The sequence below is a fragment of the Sorex araneus genome, chromosome 1 (assembly GCF_027595985.1).
Source record: "Sorex araneus isolate mSorAra2 chromosome 1, mSorAra2.pri, whole genome shotgun sequence".
In the NCBI taxonomy this organism is placed as follows: domain Eukaryota; kingdom Metazoa; phylum Chordata; class Mammalia; order Eulipotyphla; family Soricidae; genus Sorex; species Sorex araneus.
In genome coordinates, this window is record NC_073302.1 from 269,346,088 (window position 1) to 269,369,051 (window position 22,964).

Here is a 22,964-nt window from a genome sequence, read left to right on the forward strand (position 1 = left end):
ATGTGCTGTTTCAAAGTATACATTCTATATATCTTTACTTCTTGTGTTACTATGACCACACAAATACTGATATGCAGTTCTTATTGCAAATTATGATCATGTTTTATTTCAATAATTTCTACTATTGCGTATTTCATTTGTTTTCAGCCTTATTAAAATAAGGAAACTCATAACAACGTATGTGTATCTCCTACATATATCTTTTCATGTTCTCTATCATTTCTATCATTTCTTAAAGATACATTTCTATAATTAAAGTTATTGAACTATGAATGAGCACATTTTAAATTAAAATGGAAGGGAAAATTTGATGTGGAGATTTTAAATTTCTCCAGAAAAACACATAGAAATGTGTTCTTTCTCTCAAAAGAGAATGCTAAAAGTTAACCACTTGTCCTCCAGATAGTTATGTAAGGGATTGGAGTCACAAGACAGTGGATAGGGTGTTTGCACATGGCCAACTTGGGTTCACTGCCTCAACACCCCAACACCACATATGTTCCTAGAGCCTACCAGGAGTGAGCACAGAGCACAAAGACAGGAGTAAGCCTTGAGCACTGCTGGGTGTGGCACCAACACAAAAAACAAGAATGCTATTTAATAATAAATTTCTTAAAATTATACATATGTGGGCAGAGAGTCTCTTGCCACACACCTGGCTGTCTTCCCCAGGGACTCTCCTCCTCCTGGAGGAGTTGGGTTCCAGCTTCCCGCCCCGCCCCGAGCAGAGCTCCTGGCGGCCAAAGACCTCCGGAGCCTAGCCACAGCCATACTCAAGGCCCCGTTCCACACGTACGGATAGGCCTCATGCATGAAGATACTGGCAGAGGAACCCAGGTGTGTGGGACCCGGGGCTGAGACCTCCATGCCTGCTCGGATTGGGACTGGGCCTCTTCTGCCCAGATTTCCCATTTTCTAGTAGCTAGGCGGTCACACCCAGGAACTGCCCTCGGCACCTTGGAATCCTATCAATGGCCAACATCCAGAGACTTAAAAGCAAACTCCGATAACTTATAGCCTACTTCTCCCTCTGGGAGAAACTGGCAAGCTACTGAGAGTTTCCTGCCCTCATGGGAGAGCCTTGCAAACTCCCAATCATGTATTCATATGCCAAAACCAGTAACAAACTGGGTCTCATCCCCCAGATCCTGAAAGAGCCTCCAATGCAGCATCACTGGGAAGGATGAATAGAGAGAGGCTTCTAAAATCTCAGAGCTAGGACGAATGGAGACGTTACTGAGACTGTTCAAGAAATTCGATGATCAACGGGATGATGATGATGATGATGATGATGATGATGATGATACATATGTGGACTACTAACTACAGAACATCCCAGTGACCCAAAATATGTAGAGAAAAATAAAATGAAAATGACTCCCAACATTTCTACTGATTTGCCTGCATAAATACAGAGGAGGTGGTCGCTTATCATTTAAGAAGGACTCAATTGCAGGTATCTGGGTTACCTAGTGTGAATAGAGGAAGGAGCAATGCAAATGTTTCCAAGTCATTAGAATCCCTACTCTTAAAATTTATGACGCTAGGCTAGTGAAAGACAACGAATTTAGGATCACCTAACTTTCCTAAGGAAAAAGCCGGTACACTATTTAGCTACTAACGAATGAGCCGGCCAACCAGTACAAAGCAAGCAACCAACCAACCTACTGCATTACACAATGTAATTAATATATTAAATCATGGAGATCACCGTATCACTGTCACTGTTTCACTGTTATCTTGTTGCTCATTGATTTGCTCAAGCGGACACCAGTAACATTTCCATGTGAGACTTGTTATTACTGTTTTTGGCATATTGAATATGTCATGGATAGCTTGCCAGGCTCTGCTGTGGGGGCTTCCAAATAGTAATGAAATATTACTACCAAATAGTATTACCTGAGTAGGAAAATAACTATATGTTCACAAAATTCTTATTAGCCCTCTGCAATATTTAGTTCTGCTAACTCAATATTTGGTGATTATATTTTGGGGGATTTGTTTGTTTGGGGGTCACACTGACAATGTTCAAAGCTTACCCCTAGCTTTATGCTCAAGGAACACTCCCGACCATATGTGATACTCAGGAATTGATACCAGGTCAACAGCATGCAAGAAAAATGCTTTTCCCACTGTGCTATCTCTCCAACACCTTACCTTTGCCCATTTAGTTTATATTCCTTTTGTGATCATGGAGATAAAGACAGAATATTATTTCTTTGATTTTTTTCCCTAGGACTTTTCAGGTTTAATTACGTGCAAGACTCACACAGTTTTGGAGCATATCACTGGACTGACTGATCTAAATATCCATTAAGTAGCTGGGCATATAATGCTTTTACTTGCCGAAGAAACACTTGCCTTTGTGAGATTATTACATTTTTTACCTTTCAACTCTCTTATAACCACTTCTATTTAAATAATTTAATGAATAACTATTATGAGGAACATGTTGAGTTTAAGATACCTATTGTAAGTTTACCAAGCATGTCAAGATGTTTGTTGAACTTTATCAAGAGAAACCTTTCAGGAATTGGCAGATAATTGGAATCTGCATTATTATCTGCTCAAGTGACTGGCATAAAAAAGTATTTAAAACAGGAAAGAGAATATTTTGATGTTGCCTCCAACTTTATCTTTTATTTAAAGAAAATACCCATTAAAAGTGGGTCTTTTAATCAGCTGAAGGCTTTCTTACTATTAAACGGTTTTCTCCTTGATTACATACAAATTAGGGAATATCAATGACTGAACATAACAGAATTAAGCAAGAGCTAAAACAGAATATTACAACCATATTCAGAAACAGAAATGTTTTGACTGTGGAATATTCAGGCAGAATTTAAACATCAGCATGGGTGATGTGTTTCTCTTTCTCTCTTCATTTGTTCCCCTGGTACCATCAATCAATTCCAAAACTTCAATTAATACATCTACAAAGAAGATATCCAGTACTAGAATGAGTACCCTTGACTTATTCTCCATACAAGTTTTGATTTTACATTATGTTAAGGATGTTAGTTGATAGTTTATTATTAAAACCACATTGTTTACTAGGATACAGATATATTTTCTTCAACATTACGTCTCTAGATTTTTATAAAATTTATTTTCTTCCTTTTCTCTATAAGTATTGTGTTTGGTCTGAGCCTCCACTGTCATAACTCTTAATGGGTAATTGCCTATTTGTAAGTGCTCAACAACAATGTTGATAGTAAGTCATTCATCTGACAGTGTTTATTGAACACATGTCATTGTCACTTTGAGACATGGGATACAAAAAAGCAGTGAAATATAGCCCATACCTTTAAGAGGTCTGTTGTATATTTTAAGAGTTCTGACATATAAATGGACAAATTATGATAAGAACTGTAGCACTGTCGTCCCGTTGTTCATTGATTTACTCAAGCGGGCACCAGTAATGTCTCCATTGTGAGACTTGTTGTTACTGCTTTTGGCATATTGAACATGCCACAGGAAGCTTGCCAGGCTCTGCCGTGTGGGTGGGATACTCTTGGTAGCTTGCTGGGTTCTCCGAGAGGTACAGAGAAATCAAACCCAAGTCAGCCATGTGCAAGGCAAATGCCCTACCCACTGTGCTATCGCTCCAGTCAGTTGAATACAAAAATAAATATAGGAACACTTTATGTTAATATGAAGGAGCTAATTTTGGTCAGAAATCATTAAAAAGGAAGAAAGACCAATGTTTGATTAAGTTCTTGAAGGATTGAAAAATGTCCAGGCTTGGAGGACAAGAGGATAAATTTAAAGTAAAACTAATTGTACATGCAATGGTCTCTTAGGGAGAAATCTACCGTGGCGATTCATCAAATATGATACTAATTTCAATAACCATAGAGCTTAAAGTATGTGGAATAATTCTGGCAAATTGTATTGTGGTCACAGTTTAAGATGTCCTTCCATGACATACTTAAACTTTTTAATTTTGTTTTTTAAGCATGTAGTAAGATATTTGGTATTTTATGTACATCAGAATGGAAATATATTTATGTTTTTTGATGTTTTAATTTTGATAAAATCTAGGCCTTCATATATACAAAATATGCTTTCTAGAACCAACCTACATCACAGACTCTAGGAAATAGAGTTCAAAAATTCTCAAACTAAAAAATAAATTAATTAAATAAAACAAAAATCTATGCATCTGGGAGCTGTATAGAAGATAGCTAGAGAAAAAGACTATAATAAAATCAGATAGAAAGACACCATAATAATGTAGGTGAAAATTGGTGGAGACAGAAGGAGGAAAAGGCAATAGCTTGGAAAGAAGAAAGAAGATATTCCAAAAGAAATTTTTGAGTAAGAATTGACAATTTTTGTTAATGGCTTGGATAGCAAGTTTAAGTTAATGGTGAAAATGAAATAGTATATGTCTTGGAATTTTTGACATGTGAGACTGTGTATTATGAAAGATAATAGGAGAAAGTGGGTATGGTAAAGGAAGGTGCATTTGAGCTAATTAATAAATTTGTGTAACATCCAGGTGGTTATATTCATCAGGCAGGCAAAACGTAATTTAACTAAGTCATTAGCAAATTTATCACAATAAAAACATTGGTTCCAATCATCGTTTCAATACACTTCTCATTTTACATATTTTATTAATTCTATACTACCCTGTTTCTAGACTAGGTCATACTATGATTTGCTGCACTGTACTATGCTACCTGCACTATACTATGCTATGCCACACTCTACAATACTACGTTATTCTACTATATACCTTCTATTCAATCTATTCAATGGCATTTCCTACTCAGCTGATTTCTATCCTACATATCCTCCATAGAATCAGTTGTCTTTCCTTATATATATTCTTTTTTTTTCTTTTTGGGTCATACCTAGTGATGCTCAGGGGTTACTCCTGGCTCTGCACTCAGGTATTACTCCTGGTGGTGCCCATATGGGATGCCAGACATTGAACCCGGATCGGCCTCATTCAGGGCAAATGCCCTAACCGCTGTACTATCTTTCTGGGCCCTCCTTATATATTTTCATAGTTTATTAAGACTAAATTTTTCCTTCTTCCTAGAATAATTTTCCCATTTGTTCGTGTCTATTACAATTCTTTTATTCTTAAAGATTGCCTAGATAAAAAGCATATGATATTCACGGATTATTGTGCCTCTGTCTTTGCATTAAACACATTATCAGTTTACTTATTTTGTTTGACATTCATATCCCCAAAACTTTTTTTTAAAAAAGAGCCGCCTTTTGTTTGTTTTCATATAACCTCAAATAGAACCATGCTGCTTATCTCATAGCAAAGATACAATGATAGATTTTGTCTAGTTGCTCATATTTTTGTCTTTTAACATTATAAAGTCACATATAGTCACTTATTTTACTTGGTATATTACTTTTAGTTCTCTAGCCAAATTTTTGCGTGTTAAGGAAAGTAAGATGTCACTTAAAGTTCTTTTTCCATTTTACCTCACGTTCAAGGTGAACATTGAATAAGAACTCCATTAGTTATAGAATCAAATCACCCAATCCTCTTATTCTCATTCTGGAGTAGAAAATAGCATGGAAAAATTCTATGAAAATTTGTATTTTATTCTGATAATTTAAGTTTTGTATTTAGAGAAGAAATTCTTTAGAAGTCCATAATTGTTATGGGGCAAATAAACAAATAGTAATATAGTCCAGTCAAATGAGATTTTTGCTAATATAATTGATAATAGAATATTTATGTAATCTTTAAAAAATTTGATGTTTGATTTTTTTCAGTTTTCTTCTCTGGTTAAAGAAAATCTAGTAATTTTCACGGACCTTAGACAGAATCAAAGATCAGTATGTTAAAGTTAATTAGTAACTTGAAATGCTTCCTGTCATATGTTTGGTAAAAAAGAAAAGGAGAGAATTTCTATGGAAGTGTAAGATGTTATTTCTTGGAAACGAATGCTTGTCCTGCTACCAATTTTAAATCTCAGTTTTCTTTTCCTTAAATTAGTTTTACCTGTCTACTTGGATAAGATTCATAACTATTCTTGTCTGAGAAATATTATCTTCTTGTCCACATTTTGCTGTAAGCATTTTGTCATACTTTTTATAGGATATTAAAAATTCTGAAACTATATTATGTAGTAGAAACAATTTGAAACTTAATTTGGAAAAGACTCACACGTTGAAGTAGAAAAAAGATAATTCACTTTGAAAAGTAATGCAATAAAAGCTGGACATGCTATGGTATAAATAATGGCATATATTTATTTAATCCTTGAAACAGTAAGTGTTGTTATACTCAATACAGGGAAGATTTTAGAATAGGTGGGAATTTTGAAGCTCACTTAGACAAACTGAATTTATTACTTCATGGACAAGAAAATATTGACCTTAGAAATTTTAATTCCCCGTTCCAAGATTGTACAAATCTGTAGCACAGCTTAATGTGAGAGTTTAATTTAGATAAATTAAAGTGATTCCAAGTATGTGATTCTGTCCATTCTATTATTTTACCTATCTTCTCTGCATTCAAAACAGGATGTAGATAAATACAGCACGATTTGTTTCAAGTGAAAATAAAAATACAGAAAATTTCGAAATCAAAACTGTCTCTCCAGATCTGGGTACTTGGTAACAAAACATACATATTTATTTGTACCCTTTTGATGGGCCACACCCAGTGGTTCGCAGGGTTAACTCATGGCGTTGCACTCAGGGATCACTCTGTTGGGGTGTAAGAGGATCGTATCGGGTGCCAGGAATGGAACCAGGATTTGCCCTTGCAAGTGAAGCCTTACCTGCTTTACTATTGCTCTGGCACCAACACATTATTTTTTCCCAATGTAAACATTTTGTGTTTGTACTTTTTGTACCACTTTTATGGTACTCTGGCATGGTCATCAGCTTTTTTGGTGCTTAAATTGGCCAACCCCCCCAAAAAAAAAGAATAAAATAAAAAACTGTGGCTCACATTCAGCGAATATTATTAAAGCCTTTTAGCTATCTGTATTAATATATTAAGAATTGTAGCACATAAAATTATTCAAAGATAAATACAGTGAATATTTATATTCAGGGATTTGCGTTTTTAACTAATGCAATGATGCGGAACATCCTATAACATAAAACAAAAGAACAGAGCGATAATACAGGACTTACAGAGCTGGCCTTGCATGCAGCAGGCTCTGGTTTGGTGCCCACCACTACAAAGGGACCCTCTTAGCATCCCCTGCACTAATTCCAGAGCACAAAGCTAAAAACAGGCCCTGAGCACAGCAGAGTTGGTGTGAGTCAATAAAATAAAGAAACTGAGAAACAGGTAAACTCCTTTAGAGTTGCCAGATGGATTAGCAAGTTATGTACTGAGCAGATGTAAATAAAATGGACACATTCTCTGGTTTCTACAACTTTTGGAGCTTATCTTTAAAGTTAATGACCTTGGTGTCACATTATAAGGGTAGTCCTTATAAGTTCCTTCTAGCCTTCCGGAACAAAATATTTGAACCAGGGTGAACCCATGTAACAAGCAAAGTGTCACTAAGCAGTATAAAGAATATATTCTACAGTAATAAAATCCTCCACAAAAAGAAGTCCTCCGACTGCCGCCCTAGTGGCCTGCACGCCGGCCCCAAGCTCTGCAGCTTTTCTTTCTTCCAGGCACAGGTGTGTGCTATTGTGGGGTAAGAGGTGTGACCTAATCGTCAGGGGGCGTGGCCTAAGCAAAGTGGGCGTGGCCTCTTTTAGGCCAGCTGCTGCTAACATTGCTGCAGATATTCTCCTAAAACCCATCAATATATTGTTTCATCTCAGCCTTCATTACCTATGTCATGTCCAAGAGTACCATCCTAGCTATCCGTAAACAGTAGGACAATAAAACACAATGCTTCACATAAGGATTAGAGGAACATCTGAGTAGGAGGCCATGTTCTAGAAGGGGAAAATAAAAAGGCAACCACCATTGACCGAGCCCATCCACAATCCTTTTTCGCAACAAGAGGGAACAGGGATACTGATCTTGAAGGTCCCTCTTCCAAACCACCACAACAACATGAAGAAACAGCGCAAATACCCACCGCAAGGAGAGGATGATGAAAGGAGTCCAGATGCCTCAATAGATGTTTCCCACAAACTTGAGCTGTCCGAAAAAGAATTCAGAGGTAAAATCCTGAAGCTGTTCTATGAACTCAATGGAAATATTGACAAGTTAAAGGAGGACCTGACAGAAACGATACAACAGACAGCTGAGAAATTATGGAAAGAAATGAGAGCAAAAATAAAAAAACCTACAAAAGGAAATGTCACAAATAAAGGATTCGGAAGATGAATTAAAAAACTCAGTGGGTGCCCTCAACAATAGAATGATTACAGCAGAAGACAGAATCAGTGAGCTTGAAGATGAGCTGCAGGCAGCCTACAGGCAACAACAATCAATGGGGAGAGACCTCAAAATAGCTCTAGGGAGAATCAGAGTCCTAGGGGATGATTTCAAGAGGAACAACATTAGAATCATCGGAGTATCAGAAGGCTAGGGAACCAACCCCAATGAAAAAGCCACAGTCAAAAAAATATTTGCTGAAAAGTTCCCAGAGCTGGAGAATGCAGACATCCAGATTCAAGGAGCCAGAAGGGTGCCAACTAAAAGAGGCCCTAACAGAAAAACTCCAAGACATATCATAGTTAGGATGATGTACGTAATGGATAGAGACACAATACTGCAAGCAGCAAGGTCGAAGAAGGAAATCACATTCAAAGAAGCACCCCTTAGATTCACAGCAGACCTATTGGAGGAAGCCCTTCAAGCAGTGGTGGGATATAGTGAAAAAACTCAATGAAATGAACGCTTCAGCAAGAATACTTTATCTGGCTAAACTCTCATTGAAACTCGAAGGAACAATACACTATTTAGTGGATAAACAACAACTCAGTAACTTCAAAGACTCTAAACCAAACCTAAAAGAAGGACTAAAGAGGCTACCGTAAGTCATGAAAAACCCCTACAAGCACAACAAACCTTTACAGAAATATAGCACAAAAACCCATGACAATAATCTCTCTCAATGTCAATGGTCTTAATTCACCAATTAAAAGACACAGACTGGCAAAATGGATTCAGAGACTGAATCCAACATTCTGCTGCCTGCAAGAAACACATCTGAATAGCCAGAACAAACACAGACTCAAAGTTAAAGGATGGAAAACAATTCTGCAAGCAAACAACTCTCTCAAAAAAGCTGGGGTGGCTTTACTAGTATCAGACAACATAGACTTCAGGTTGAAAAAGATTAGAAGGGATAGTGAAGGCCATTTTTATTAATCAAGGGATATGTACAGCAGAAAGAAATCACACTCCTAAATGTGTACGCACCCGATGTGGGACCAGCTAAATACCTACGACAGCTGCTAACAGATCTTAAGAAGGACATTGTGAGCAACACAATAGTAGTTGGAGACTTCAACACTGTCCTATCACCTCTGGACAGATCAAGAAGATTAAAACTCACCAAGAAAATACTGGCTTTGAAGGAAGAAATAGAAGAGAGAGGGCTAATAGACCTATACAGGGCTTTATATCCCCCTAAAAAGGAATACACATTCTTTTCCAGTGCACATGGAACATTTTCCAGAATAGACCATGTGCTGGGCCACACAGCATACCTCAACAGAATTAGTAAGATAGACATTGTATCAGCTATCTTTTCAGACCATGATGCACTGAAGGTAGATGTTAATCATGGACAGATGCAGAAAAGCAAATTAAACACCTGGAAATTAAATGGCTTGATGTTGAAAAATGAGTGGGTCAGGAAGGAAATCAAGGAAGAAATCAAAAGTTACCTGGAAACAAATGAGAATGAAGACAAGAGCTACAAGAACCTGTGGGATGCAGCTAATTAAGGGGAAATTTTGTAGCTCTGCAAGCATATCTCAAGAAGGAAGAAAGGGCTCACTTAAATAACTTGACTTCACAGCTCAAGACCTTAGAAAAGGACCAACAAAAGGAGCCCAAACCAGGCAGAAGGAAAGAGATAATTAAACTTAGAGCAAAAATTAACGACATGGAAACCCAAAAGACAATCCAAAAGATCAATGAAACCAAGAACTGGTTTTTCGAGAAAATAAACAAGATTGATAAACACTAGCAAGACTCACAAAGAAAGAGAGAGAGAGAGAACCCTTATAGGCCAAATCAGAAACGAAAAGGGGTACATCACAACAGAAACCAAAGAAATTTAAAAGATTATCAGAGACTATTTTGAAAAGCTGTATGCCATGAAACAAGAGTGAAGCTTACACAAGAGAACCTAGAAGAAATGGATAAATTCCTGGATTCCTATAATCTCCCAAGGCTGATCCAAGAAGACCTGGAGTTCCTGAATAGTCCTATTAATATCAAGGAAATTGAAACGGTAATCAAAGTCTTCCCAAAAACAAAAGCCCAGGTCCAGAAGGATTCACTAGCGAATTCTTCCAAACATTTAAAGAGGATCTATTGCCAGTTCTTCTCAAGCTTTTCCAGGAAATTGAAGAAACAGAAACCCTCCCAAACAGTTTCTATGAGGCTCATATCTCCCTAATATCAAAAGCAAACAAAGACACGACAAAAAAGAAAACTACAGGCCAATATCCCTGATGAACACAGATGAGAAGATTCTCAACAAAATATTAGCAAACAGAATTCAACAACTCATCAAAAAGATCATACACCACGACCAAGTGGGATTCATTCTGGGGATACAAGGTTGGTTTAACATCTGAAATCAAACAACATAATCCATCATATCAACAAAAGAAAAGATAAAAATCATATAATCATATCAATAGATGCAGAGAAAGCATTTGACAAGATCCAGCACCTGTTTATGATGAAAACTCTTGCCAAAATGGGCATATAAGGGGCCTTCCTCAATATAGTCAAAGCCGTTTATCACAAGCCTATGGCAAGCATTGTCCTCAATGGGGAAAAACTAAGAGCCTTCCCTCTAACAACAGGGACGAGACAAGGATGCCCACTCTCTCCACTTCTGTTCAATCTAGTACTGGAAGAACTAGCAATAGCGATTAGGCAAGAAAAAGATATTATGGGCATTCAGGTAGGAAAGGAAGAAATCAAGCTCTCACTATTCGCTGATGATATGATACTATACTTAGAGAACCCTAAAACCTCTACCAAGAAACTCCTAGAAACAATAGCCTTGTATAGTAAAGCTGCAGGCTATAAAATCAATACCAAAAATTCCATGGCTTTCCTATATGCAAACAATGAGACAGAAGAAAGAGACATGAAAAAAGCAATCCCGTTCACAATTGTGCCTCAAAAAATCAAGTATCTCGGAATCAGCTTAACTAAAACAGGTAAAGGACTTGTATAATGAAAACTACAAAACTCTACTTCAGGAAATTAAAGAGGACACGAGGAAATGGAAAGACATCCTCTGCTCATGCATTGGAAGAATTAATATTGTCAAAATGAAAATACTCCCCAAAGCATTGTACAAATTCAATGAGATCCCTGTAGGGATACCCTTAACATTCTTCAAAGAAATGGAGCAAGTGCTCCTGAAATTCATATGGAACAATAAGCCCCCACGAATAGCTAAAGCAATTCTTGGGAAAAAGAAAATGGGAAGAAACAACCTTCCCATCTTCCAACTCTACTACAAAGCAGTAGTAATTAAAACAGCATGGTACTGGAACAAGGGCAGAGCTGCAGACCAATGGAACAGGGTTGAATATTCTGACACCCTCCCCCAAATATATGATCATCTAATCTTTGATAAGGGAGCAAGAAATGTGAAGTGGTGCAAGGAAAGCATGTTTAACAAACTGTGCTGGCAAAACTGGACAGCTATATGCAAAAAATGGGCTTAGACCTCCACCTATCACCATGTACAAAAGTCAGATCAAAATGGATTAAAGACCTCAACATCAGACCAGAATCTCTAAGGTACATTGTAGACAAGGTCTATAAAACCCTCCATGACATTGAAGCCAATGGTATCTTCAAAGCTGACACGCCACTGGCCAAGCAAGTGAAAACACAGATAAATAAATGGGACTATCTCAAACTAAGAAGCTTCTGCACCTCAAAAGAAACATTGACCAAAAATACAAAGACAATCTACAGAATGGGAAAGGATATTTACACAGTATCAATCTGATAAAGGGTTGATATCAAGGATATACAATGCACTGGTTGAACTCCACAAGAATTAAACTGACAACCTGATCAAAAAATGGGGTGATGAAATGAACAGAAACTTTCCCAAAGAAGAAATCCGAATGGCTGAGAGGCACATAAGAAAATGTTCACCATCACTAATCATCAGGGATATGCAGATCAAAACAACAATGAGATATCAGCTCACACCACAGCGACTGGCCCACATCCCAAATAACAAAAGCAACCGGTGTTGGCGTGGATGTGGGGAGAAAGGGACTCTCCTTCACTGCTGGCAGGAATGCCGACTGGTTCAGCCCTTTTGGAAAACAATATGGACGATTCTCAAAAAATTAGAAATTGAGCTTTCATTTGACCCAGCAATACCACTCCTGGGAATATATCCCGGAGAGACAAAAAGGTATAGTAGAAATGACATCTGCATTTCTATGTTCATTGCAGCACTGTTTGCAATAGCCACAATCTGGAAAAAACCAGAGTGCCCAAAAACAGATGACTGGTTAAAGAAACGCTGGTACATCTACACAATGGAATACTATGTAGCTGTCAGAAGACATGAAGTCATGAAATTTGCATGCAAATGGATCAACATTGAGAGTGTCATGTTGAGTGAAATGAGTCAGAAAGAAAGAGACAGACATAGAAAGGTTGCACTCATATGTGGAATATAAAGTAGCTGAGAGATACAAGCTTGCAATGATGCAGTTTCTGGCAGATATTTCTCTGGACTTAGTTACTAAAATACTAAAATACAGAAATCCAAAACAGTGCGGCTGGTAGTGTGGCCTCTTGACCTCATCTCTCTTCATTCTCAGCAATGGAAAACAAATTATCAAATGCTTTCTTTTCAGCAGGTCGACTTTAGGGGGGAGAAACTCCAAATAATAATAGTGAGTTTTTTTGTTGAAATATTGAGTGTAATCAAAGTAAAGTGACAGTAAAGTGAAATTTATCAGTTATACAGGCAGGGTGGGGGGCTGGGGAGGTGGGGGTTGGGGGGAGGTATACTGTGATTCTTGGTGGTGGAATATGTGCACTGGTGAAGGGATGGGTGTTCGAGCATAACATAATATAACTGGACTTACACCTGAAAGCTTTGTAACTTTCCACATGGTGATTCAATAAAAGAATGAATTAAAAAAAAAGAAGTCTTCCGAGTCTGAATTTCCTCTTCAGAGTTTTGAATTTTCAGGCATCAGAGGTCTAACCTGTGTTTGACATTAGTTCTGTGTTTTCCCAAGTCCCACGACGTCGCATGTAGAAGGGAGGGAGTGGTGGTGAATGGTGAAGCATGTGTTTTTATTCCTGTAACATACAGAGTGTGAGGGTTCGGCAGTGCTAAGAACCTACAATAGCCTTAATTAGGAAAATTATTCTTCCACTAACCTTTGGAGTATCATCTAAAATAATAATTGATTCTTTTAGATTCAGAATTTAGAAGATAACTTTTTAATATTTTTAATAATTTCTTAAGAGCACTTTAGGAGTCACTAGAACCAATGCTTGAATCAACAAGCTGTAAGAACTGGTGCAAAGATGAAGAACACAATTGACCCCAACTGTGTTCCCTCTCTTCCTCCCTCCCTCTATTATCCCTTCCTCCTTCCCTCCCTTCCTATCTCCTTCCCTCCCTCCCTCCCTCCACCCTGCCTTCCTCCCATCCTCCCTCCCTCCTCCCTCCCTTCCTTCCTTCCTTCCTTCCTTCCTTCCTTCCTTCCTTCCTTCCTTCCTTCCTTCCTTCCTTCCTTCCTTCCTTCCTTCCTTCCTTCCTTCCTTCCTTCCTTCCCTCTCCAACAGACATTTATTTTTCATGCTATATTTGTGATTTAGCACAGCCGTTGGGTGGTCGCCTTTCACGCGGCCGACCAGAGTTCAATTTGTCCACCCCTCTCAGAGAGCCTGGCAAGCTACCAAGAGTATCGAGCCCGAGAGGCTGAGCCTAGCAAGCTACCCATGTGTATTGGATATGCCAAAAACAGTAACAATAAGTCTCTCAATGAGAGACATTACTGGTGCCCTCTGGAACAAATCGATGAGCAACGGGATGACAGTGACAGTGACAGTGACATATATTAGTTAAGATTAAATAGTCAAATAGTGTTAATGTTCATTGTTTGGATCTACAAAGTAACTGTACCACCAAGTGCAAAAGCTATCACTGTCCTTATGTAAACTCTAGCCTACCTTTTTGCTGCTGTCCCCTACTCCCTGCCCCCATCTTATTCTCCTTATTTGTTGATGATTTCATTTTGGAAATCAAATGTCAAGGTCTTAGTTTGATATTGTATAATCCTTTGTTTTGGGTTTGATTTCTCTATATGGAGTGAGAGCATATGGTATTTCTTTTTCTTCCGACTTATTTCACTTGACACCCTCTAATTCCATCAAAGATTCAGAGAACTGCAAGATTTAATATTTTCTAAGAGCTTTGTTGTTATTTCACTGTGCACCACAATTTTTTAATCCATCCATCTATTGTTGGGCATTTGGGTTGTTCCCAGATCCTGGCTACTTAGTGCTGCAATGAACATAGATGTGAACATACATTTCCAATTTATAATTTTGTGTGTTTGGGATAAATGATTAGAAATGGGATCTTTATTTATACTCTTAAAACAAGTTCACATTCTGTTTTCCACAGAGGCTTAACCGGATGACATTCCCACCAGTGTAAAAGAGGGTTCCTTTTTTATTTACCACATCCCTGCTAACACTAGTTGTTTTTAATTATTTTGATATATGCCATCTCACTGGTGTGAAATATCTCATTGTTTTGATTTACATTTCCCTGATAACAATTCACAACTAACACTTTTTCATCTGTTTACTAATCTTCCATATGTCCTCTTTGGATAAGTATCCTCATCTTTCCCCATTTTCTGCTGGGGTTATTAGTTTTTTTCCTATTGAGAAAAAAACTGTTGACAGTGCTTTATATAGCTTGAATATTAACCAATTCATTACTAACTCAGGGAAAATTCTAGACCACCATTTCTTTGAATTTTTGGTGTTTGTCATTGGAAGATAACAAACATATAGTAAAATTTCTGAGCTATTGAAAATTAAAATGTTAAACGGGAAGAAATAATTACCCTCCCTTTTACTCCTTGAGTTTCTATAATGATGACTTATTTTGCTCTAAACTTTATATAATTTTATTTGATAAGTGATATGAAATTAAAGCATTATCTAAGAAGTAGGATAGGTATATAAGATGAGAACCAGAGAAATTAGGGGATATGTCAAGGTCACAATTGCAGTGGAATTGGGAGTTTGAGCTTGGATTCAACTTCTTCATTCAAACAGAATGCTCATTCTATTACTTAAAGTTTTTCAAACTTATTTATCTAAAGTTGTAATTTTACAATGCATACTATCTTTGAAAATATCACACATGCACAACAAAATTTAATGAGAAACTATATGGTGGAAATAAAGACTTGATAAGAATTTCTTTCCTACATACTGTCTCTAGAGTACTCATAATTTACTGTAGAACCCTGAAAAGATGAATTTTTATAACTATCAAATAGTCTCTTTCCCAAATTTGAATTTGTAAATTGAAATTGTCTACTATATAAGAAATATGAATTTTGGTAATGCTTTTCCTGATTACATTAGGCACTTATTCTTGAGAGAAAATTGGAAAGAAAGCATCGCACTTATTAAAATCAGATGCTCAAAATAAATTTTTGTATGAATTAATAATATAAGGCATCAACGTTAATCTTCTAGATACTTTTTTTCACAAGATGTATTGGAAGAGTTTACAGCATTATGACTGGGAATAGCATAATGAAGCTTCATCAAATAAACAATTCTTTCTTCTAAATCAATGCTAGCATTAGAAGAGGTTGAGGTTGGGGGCAGTCTGGGAGTCAGAATTAATTTCATGTTATACTTTGCAGATTAAGTGATAAAAACAATGTGACAGCAGCAACAGTAAAACTACCTTTCCAAAGTGAAGAGAACATTGGGATACTAATGGAATATATTGTTTACAGTTTTTTATTTTTCCAGATAAATAACCAAGTAAGTGGACCTCCATGATTCTTGGTAACTGACTATTTTGCATTCACTTGGTATGCTCAATTTCTGCCACATAAAATTGACCTTGTTAGTTTAATTGTTCTTACATAACTTGTCATATTACTCAAACTAGACTGTGATAGGAAGCGTTTTGTTTGTTATTTCTTCATACTCATACATATAAGATCCTAGATCTCTAAATAATTCTGAGCTGAAAATATGTTCAATAAAATAAAAAACTTTTATTTATAATTCAAAAATTATCATTTCAAAATTTAAAGGTTTCTAATATCTGAGAATTTAAACCATAAACACAATATTTTTACACTGTTTAGTTTTTTTCTTAAGTATAGGCATTCTCTGTACATCATAAGGACTTTTTATTTTCATCATTCTAATTAGGGTGACATGATTTTTAATACAATGATTTTTTCTCTTTCCAGGAAAAGATTTAAATGATATAATGCATGGTTCTACCATGGTCATTGTTAAAGATAGTGGAGTCCCCACTGCTTAGCATTAGGGAGATTTGTTTCCTCAGTTCTTTCTTGAGTTATGAACTTGTCTTTCAGTCAGGGGCTAACTGTTTAAACAAATGAAAAAGTCACATCATCACATTTTGACAAATCTGTTTCTTTGTTATTCTCAAGTTTTACATGAAAAGCTACAGATATCAGTGGAACAAGTACATATCGCACAAGATTCCATAGCCTTTCAGATTTGCCCTGATCATTTTATCTCACTGCTTGGCAGCCAAGACCTGCTTTATCTACTGTATATCCTGAAAAGCATTTTTGTGGTGAGCAGTGGTTCCTGTAGAAATCTATTTACACATATTCACAGCAAGAATAAAATGAGCTTCTTGATAGTGTTCTGAATGCAATGAGGGAAAAAGTGATGTTGTTGCCAATTTTTCTGGAATCATATTTGTCCGTGTAAGCTCATGTTCTATGAAAATAAAACTCAGCATCTCAGTTACTGACTTTATTTCATAGTTTGAAAAGTCTAATATTCAATTACAAATAACAAGTAGTACATAGAAAGATCTTGAGTTGACTTAATATTCTTCTTGAATGCAAACAAAATAATTGTAATTCAAAATCAGAATACACTTTTTAGGTGCTAAAACAAAGTGACTTTTATAAGATTCCTCATCACCTTGTGCATATACTCAGATCACTACTGATGAGAATGCAATATAATATAAAAAACAAGTCACCATAGTAAATGTTTATATAAAGATTGAAGGATATGTTGTTATTAAAAATCAATTGGTTCTTTAAAATACTGGCAATGAACAATTAAAATTAGCAGGAGAATAGAAAAATAAAAACAGCACCACAGTCCCTAATTTTGGAGTGTAATACAAAGCTATAGTAATCAAAATAGGGTGACATTTGAATAAATGTAGTCATACAGACCAATAGATTGGGATTGAGAATCCAGAAGTAAATCCTCACCTCTTTGGACAGTTAATATTTAAAGCAAAGGATGTAGAAAGGAACGTTTCTTCAACAAGTGGTTGAAGAAAAATGGTGTTTAGAAAACCAGATAGTCAAATACAAAAAACCAAAATTGGCACACTATCTCAAACCATGCCAAAAGTTAAATCAAATGGATTCGCTTTTGTATATTAAATACCAACTCATATAGAAGAAAATGCAGATAAAACTTTGCATGATATTGCTTCATAGTTTCTTCAGAGATTCAACTTTATCAGCAAGGGAAACAAATGCAAATATTAACAAATGGGATTACACTGTTTCAACACAATGAAAGAAAAGATCATTAAAACAAAAGACAACATGTGGAAGAAAATATCTGCACACTATGTAGAAAAAACTCACAATGGAACAAAAAATAATCCTATTCAAAATAAACGGACAGAAAAGCATATTAATAATCCCAGCCAAACAATCTCATCCAAAACATAATGAATAGACACTTTCCCAAGGAAGAAACATGAAAAATGCTCATTACCATTTATTATCAGGCAAATGAAAATAACAGTGACATATCAACTCGTACTTGTGAAAATCAACTAGCTAAAGAAGGCCAGGAAAAATGCTGGTGAGAATGTGGAGAATGATGAAAGCCCTCATACTTATGGTGGGAATGTAAATGGTGTAGCGGCTAAGGAAAACAGCATGGAGCATTCACAACTTATTAAAATAGAACTGTAATATTGTCTAAAACTTCCACTCCCAGTATCTATTTAAGTAACATAAAACCAGCAATCCAAAAAGATGTATGTATACCGATATTCCTTACAGTACTGTTTACAATGGCCAAGATATGGAAGCAACTCAAGTATCTAACAAGAGAGATCACAATGTATTAATAATCCTATAGTTAAAAAAAAATCTTACATTTTGTTCCAACACAGATATAAATAACTGGAAGGGGTAATGTTAAGACAAACAAGTCACAACTACTATTTGGCTTTTTGGGTCACACCCAATGATGCACAAAGGTTACTCCTGGCTCTGCACTTAAGAATTAACTCCTGGCGGTGCTCAGGGGACCATATGGGATTCAACTTTTTCAAATTCCCATATGGGAATTGAACCCGGGTCAGCCGCATGCAAGGCAAGCGCTCTAACCACTGTGCTATCACTCCAGCCCCTTGCTTGGTTTCTTAATCACTGTGGGGGTGTGACTCCAGAGCATGGTCCTGGGAGTAGAGAATGGCCCTAGACCTGCTAGATGTGCCCCCTCTCAAAAAAAGGACTGTATGAAGATATATAAAGAAACATGCAAAATCAAAGTCAAATGAAAACAAGCACTTGGACTCTGACCATCGTGTTGAGATTAGCTAGATGGTGAGGTGAGTGCCTGAAACAGTGGAGAGTACCCACTGGACTGTTGGACACTTCAAAGTGGGTGTGGTGCAGCAACAATGTACTCTGAAAACATATAGAAGTTCACAGTCTTGTAAACTAATATTACCTCAATTAAAAAACAATATCAATAACAACAGCAAATAAATTATCCACGGGAATGTTGATAGAGATTACTCAAATGTAAAAATGTTGCTATTCCCACGTTAGGAAAAAATATGAATATTGTGGAAAATAATATAAGCTTAATCAATCAGGGGACTGTGAGAAAAAGTTTTATCTAAGAAATGTATACATAAAAATACTATTATGATAAATGGTAATTCAGATAATTGCACAATCATGAACAGTGTATTCATATCATTCTCTGGGAAGCAATAGAAAATAATAGAAAACTTTAGGTGTTAGAATCCAAAAGATATGGTTTTAATTCTGATATCTGCAAATTAAAAACTTGCATAAATCTAAGCGAGTGGTTTTATGTTTTTCTGAATCTATTTCATCATTGTAGAGCATGGATAAAACAACTCCCTTATCTAAATGAGGTGTTGACAAATCACATAAAATACTAGATGACACACAATAAATGTCCAATAATTGATACAATTCAAGTTATGTTTGAAATTTATGACACTTTTCAGATTTTCAAAGCTAACAGAATTATGCCAGCCATAAGAAAGATTGTTAAAAGAAAAAGTGATTATGTAATAAAGGAAAAGTTATTAATTTGCTTGGTTATACATACATTTGATGACTATTCAGTAGATTTATTACCTATTTTTTATGAATTTAGTCACTCTTATTCAGAATTCTGGATAATACTTCAGAAATAACTTCCTAAATCTTTTTCATGCTCAAAAATTGATATACATATACATATATACATACATATATAAATCAAAATATACACATATCAGTATCTAATGCTGTAAATTTCAATAAAATGTATATTTTTAGTTGGAGTTTGCAAAATGTTTTATATTTACAATTTGTATTATTGAAGACTTAAAGATATATCTCAAAACTTCATCTATTAGCTTGTGGCTATCAAAAATAAATCTGTGTATTTATGTTCATATATTTATGCATATATATTCTACATCTTTAAATCTCAAAATGTGACCTACTATCATCCAGATGCAAGAAAGCAAAAGTAATTCAATGACTGCTTTCCCCCCAGTTTTTAATAAGGCAATGATTGGGGATATTTTCCAAACTCATGGGAGCAGATGTATCTCAAGGCTTTGAGGGCCATAGAGAATATTGAATAGAGTTGATTAAAGCAAAAATTGAGCTTCTCTTCCTCTTGTTCTGAATTTTGATATAAATTAGAAATTGATTTTACAAACACATGCAGATATTTGCAGCAGGGGCCTGTTAGGGAAACGAGAAAATATTGTTTATATGTTTTTGTTTGTTTGTTTGTTTTTGGGCCACACCCGGCTGTTCTGAGGGCTTTTTCCTGGCTCTGCACTCAGGGATCACTCTTGGCAGTGCTCCGGAAACCGCAGAGAGAGCTGGGATCAAACCTGGGTCAGCCGCCTACAAGGAAAGTACCTTACCAGCTGTGCTATCTCTCTGGACTCATAAATGTCATAGTAGCTTTAGTTCATTTTCTACCCTGTGCTAAGTTTATTTTTAAAAGCTTAATAGCCATGGTTTACACTTTTGACCTCAAGAAATACTTTATATCTGTTGCCTCAGTTACGAAAAACAGAGAAATAGAAAAATATCTTTGACTAACATAAATACACTGGTTAAAATACATTTCCTTCCTTTGTTTTTGCCATAGAAGTGAAAAAAAGTAGGAAAATTTGATAATAAATTTAATTAATAATAATATATTTTCTATTTACATTTGTTTTCCATAATTCAAAATGTTATACTTTTATGGGAAGTATCTCTTTCAGGGCTAGGTAAGGCACATCTATGAAAGCAGAGAAAAGATATGAAGCAGACTTATCTTTGTCCACTTAAAAATTACTATCTTGACATTTTGCTTTAGATAAAAATTCCAATAACCTATATCAAATCATCTTAATCGAGAGTTATCAGTTAAATTCTGATATCCTCACAGCCGCTTTAATTCTATTCTACACCACTTCACTGAATGTTATTGGAGAATTAAATTTCAAAGATTTAATTGTACATCTGCAAGATGATTATTTATTTTCCCTCAAATGTTAAATTTTTGCTAATGACATCATGACTAATAGGAAACATGTAAGTCATATACTGCAATTGAACAGTGAGTTTTCTGATATGTTTGATCTTGCACGATATGCTACTTTGAAGGAGCTTATGTGTATTGCTCTTTGACATATTTAAATATACAAGGCACAACAATGAATGCTTTTATGTGTTTTAATCCTTTAATATACATACATGCGATGAGCTCTAGAATGTTTAATCCATGCCATTAGTATTTTTGAGAAAAATGCTAATGGTACAAAGAAGGTCTTGTAAGATCCTTCAGCAAGGCACCATCTACATTTGAGTGTGTGGAAATATAATCATGGGAGAGATGAGGCCCCTTGACCATAGGTACACAGAAGTTCTGAGCACAGAGAGAAAAGGTCTCCTTCTGCACCTGTGATGCAGAAGCATTCTTTGCGTTCTAAAGAATGCTTTGCATTCTTTAAGGAGGCGTTTTCTAATCTGGGGCTTGAAACACAGTTAAGGGTTTTTTTCAGTCAGAAAAGAGTCTAAGCATTCCATCAATGGCGCCAGAATATACACGCAGAACATAGAGTTCTGAAATTTGTATGCAGTGTCCTGTGTCTTTTCATAACTTTTATTTGCTATTAGAAAAAAAAAAGGAAATACTTTCACTATCATGAGTATCTGAAACATCTACTACAGGATGTTTACCAGAAGAATCATTATCATGGTTCCTGTTGGGGTTGAGTGTTTTTGTTTGTAACCCCAAACCCCTAGAGAGAAAAGTGTCACTCATATTCCCACCGGTCAACTCTGCACTGATTGTTAAGAAATTCATCTCTTTCACTGGACTGTTGCCCAGAGTTTTTACTCTAGTCCTTGACCCAGATACCATGTTAGCGCCAGAGATGTGGTAATGTGGCTTAGAGCTTTCGCTTCTAAAACATAGATGATGCTGTCATTCTTCTTAACACATTCAGAGGCTCCTTTTGCCTACAACTTTATTTCTGTGGGAGACAATAGTCTTTATAAGTTAGCTTCAATAATTTGCCCACAGCCTTTTAAAAACTCATTTCTTTCTACTCTTACTCAGGTCTCCTAAGCTTATACCATCACGAAAGACTAAGCCCCCTGTCCCACATCTTCCACCACTCTGTATCCTTGTCCTTAACTCATGTCTTTGTTCATAAAAACAACATACTATATTGAAATACATTAACTTGCTAGGATTAGAGCCTTGGGTGAGAGGAGAAAAGGGGAAAAAGATGAAGTCATTAAAAAAACAGGTGTATGGGCTACAGAGACGGTGTAGAGGGTAGGGCATTTGCTGTCCATGAGGGTAACTTGAGTTTAATCCCAGAAACCCCATATGGTCCCAAGAACCTCTGTATGTGTTGTCTCTGAACACAGAGCCATCAGTTTGCCCTGAACACTGCTAGATGTCGCTCCCAAACAACAAAATCAAATAAAGAAACAGCATCAAAAAAATAAAATGGATCTAACAAGATGAGAATTGTAAATATGGTCCTAGGAAATCTTGGTTCTATTTTTCATTCATAGTATTTATCAAATCTTTCATTTGTTTTCTACGTATCCTGAAGTGGAAAGAATACTTTTCCCCCTACCACGGGCTTTGCGTACACACTCTGAAGTATCATATCAAAAGTGAAAGATTCATTCGAAGTCTTTTAAGTTTTGTATGCTACTGTATATTTTCCTGCTACTTTTAATGCTAAAATAATATTTTGAGTTTCTTACTATAAAGTAAAATAGAATTTCCAAGAAGATGT

General features: G+C 36.1%; 1 protein-coding gene and 1 pseudogene across 1 annotated transcript in view; one reads left to right on the forward strand and one right to left on the reverse strand.

Moving 5' to 3' along the window:
* KLF12 (KLF transcription factor 12) overlaps positions 1–22,964 on the reverse strand; it is a 724,988-nt gene that overhangs the window by 614,618 nt on the left and 87,406 nt on the right. The window lies entirely within an intron of this gene.
* LOC129402184 (COMM domain-containing protein 9-like) overlaps positions 8,015–22,964 on the forward strand; it is a 79,876-nt pseudogene continuing 64,926 nt past the window's right edge.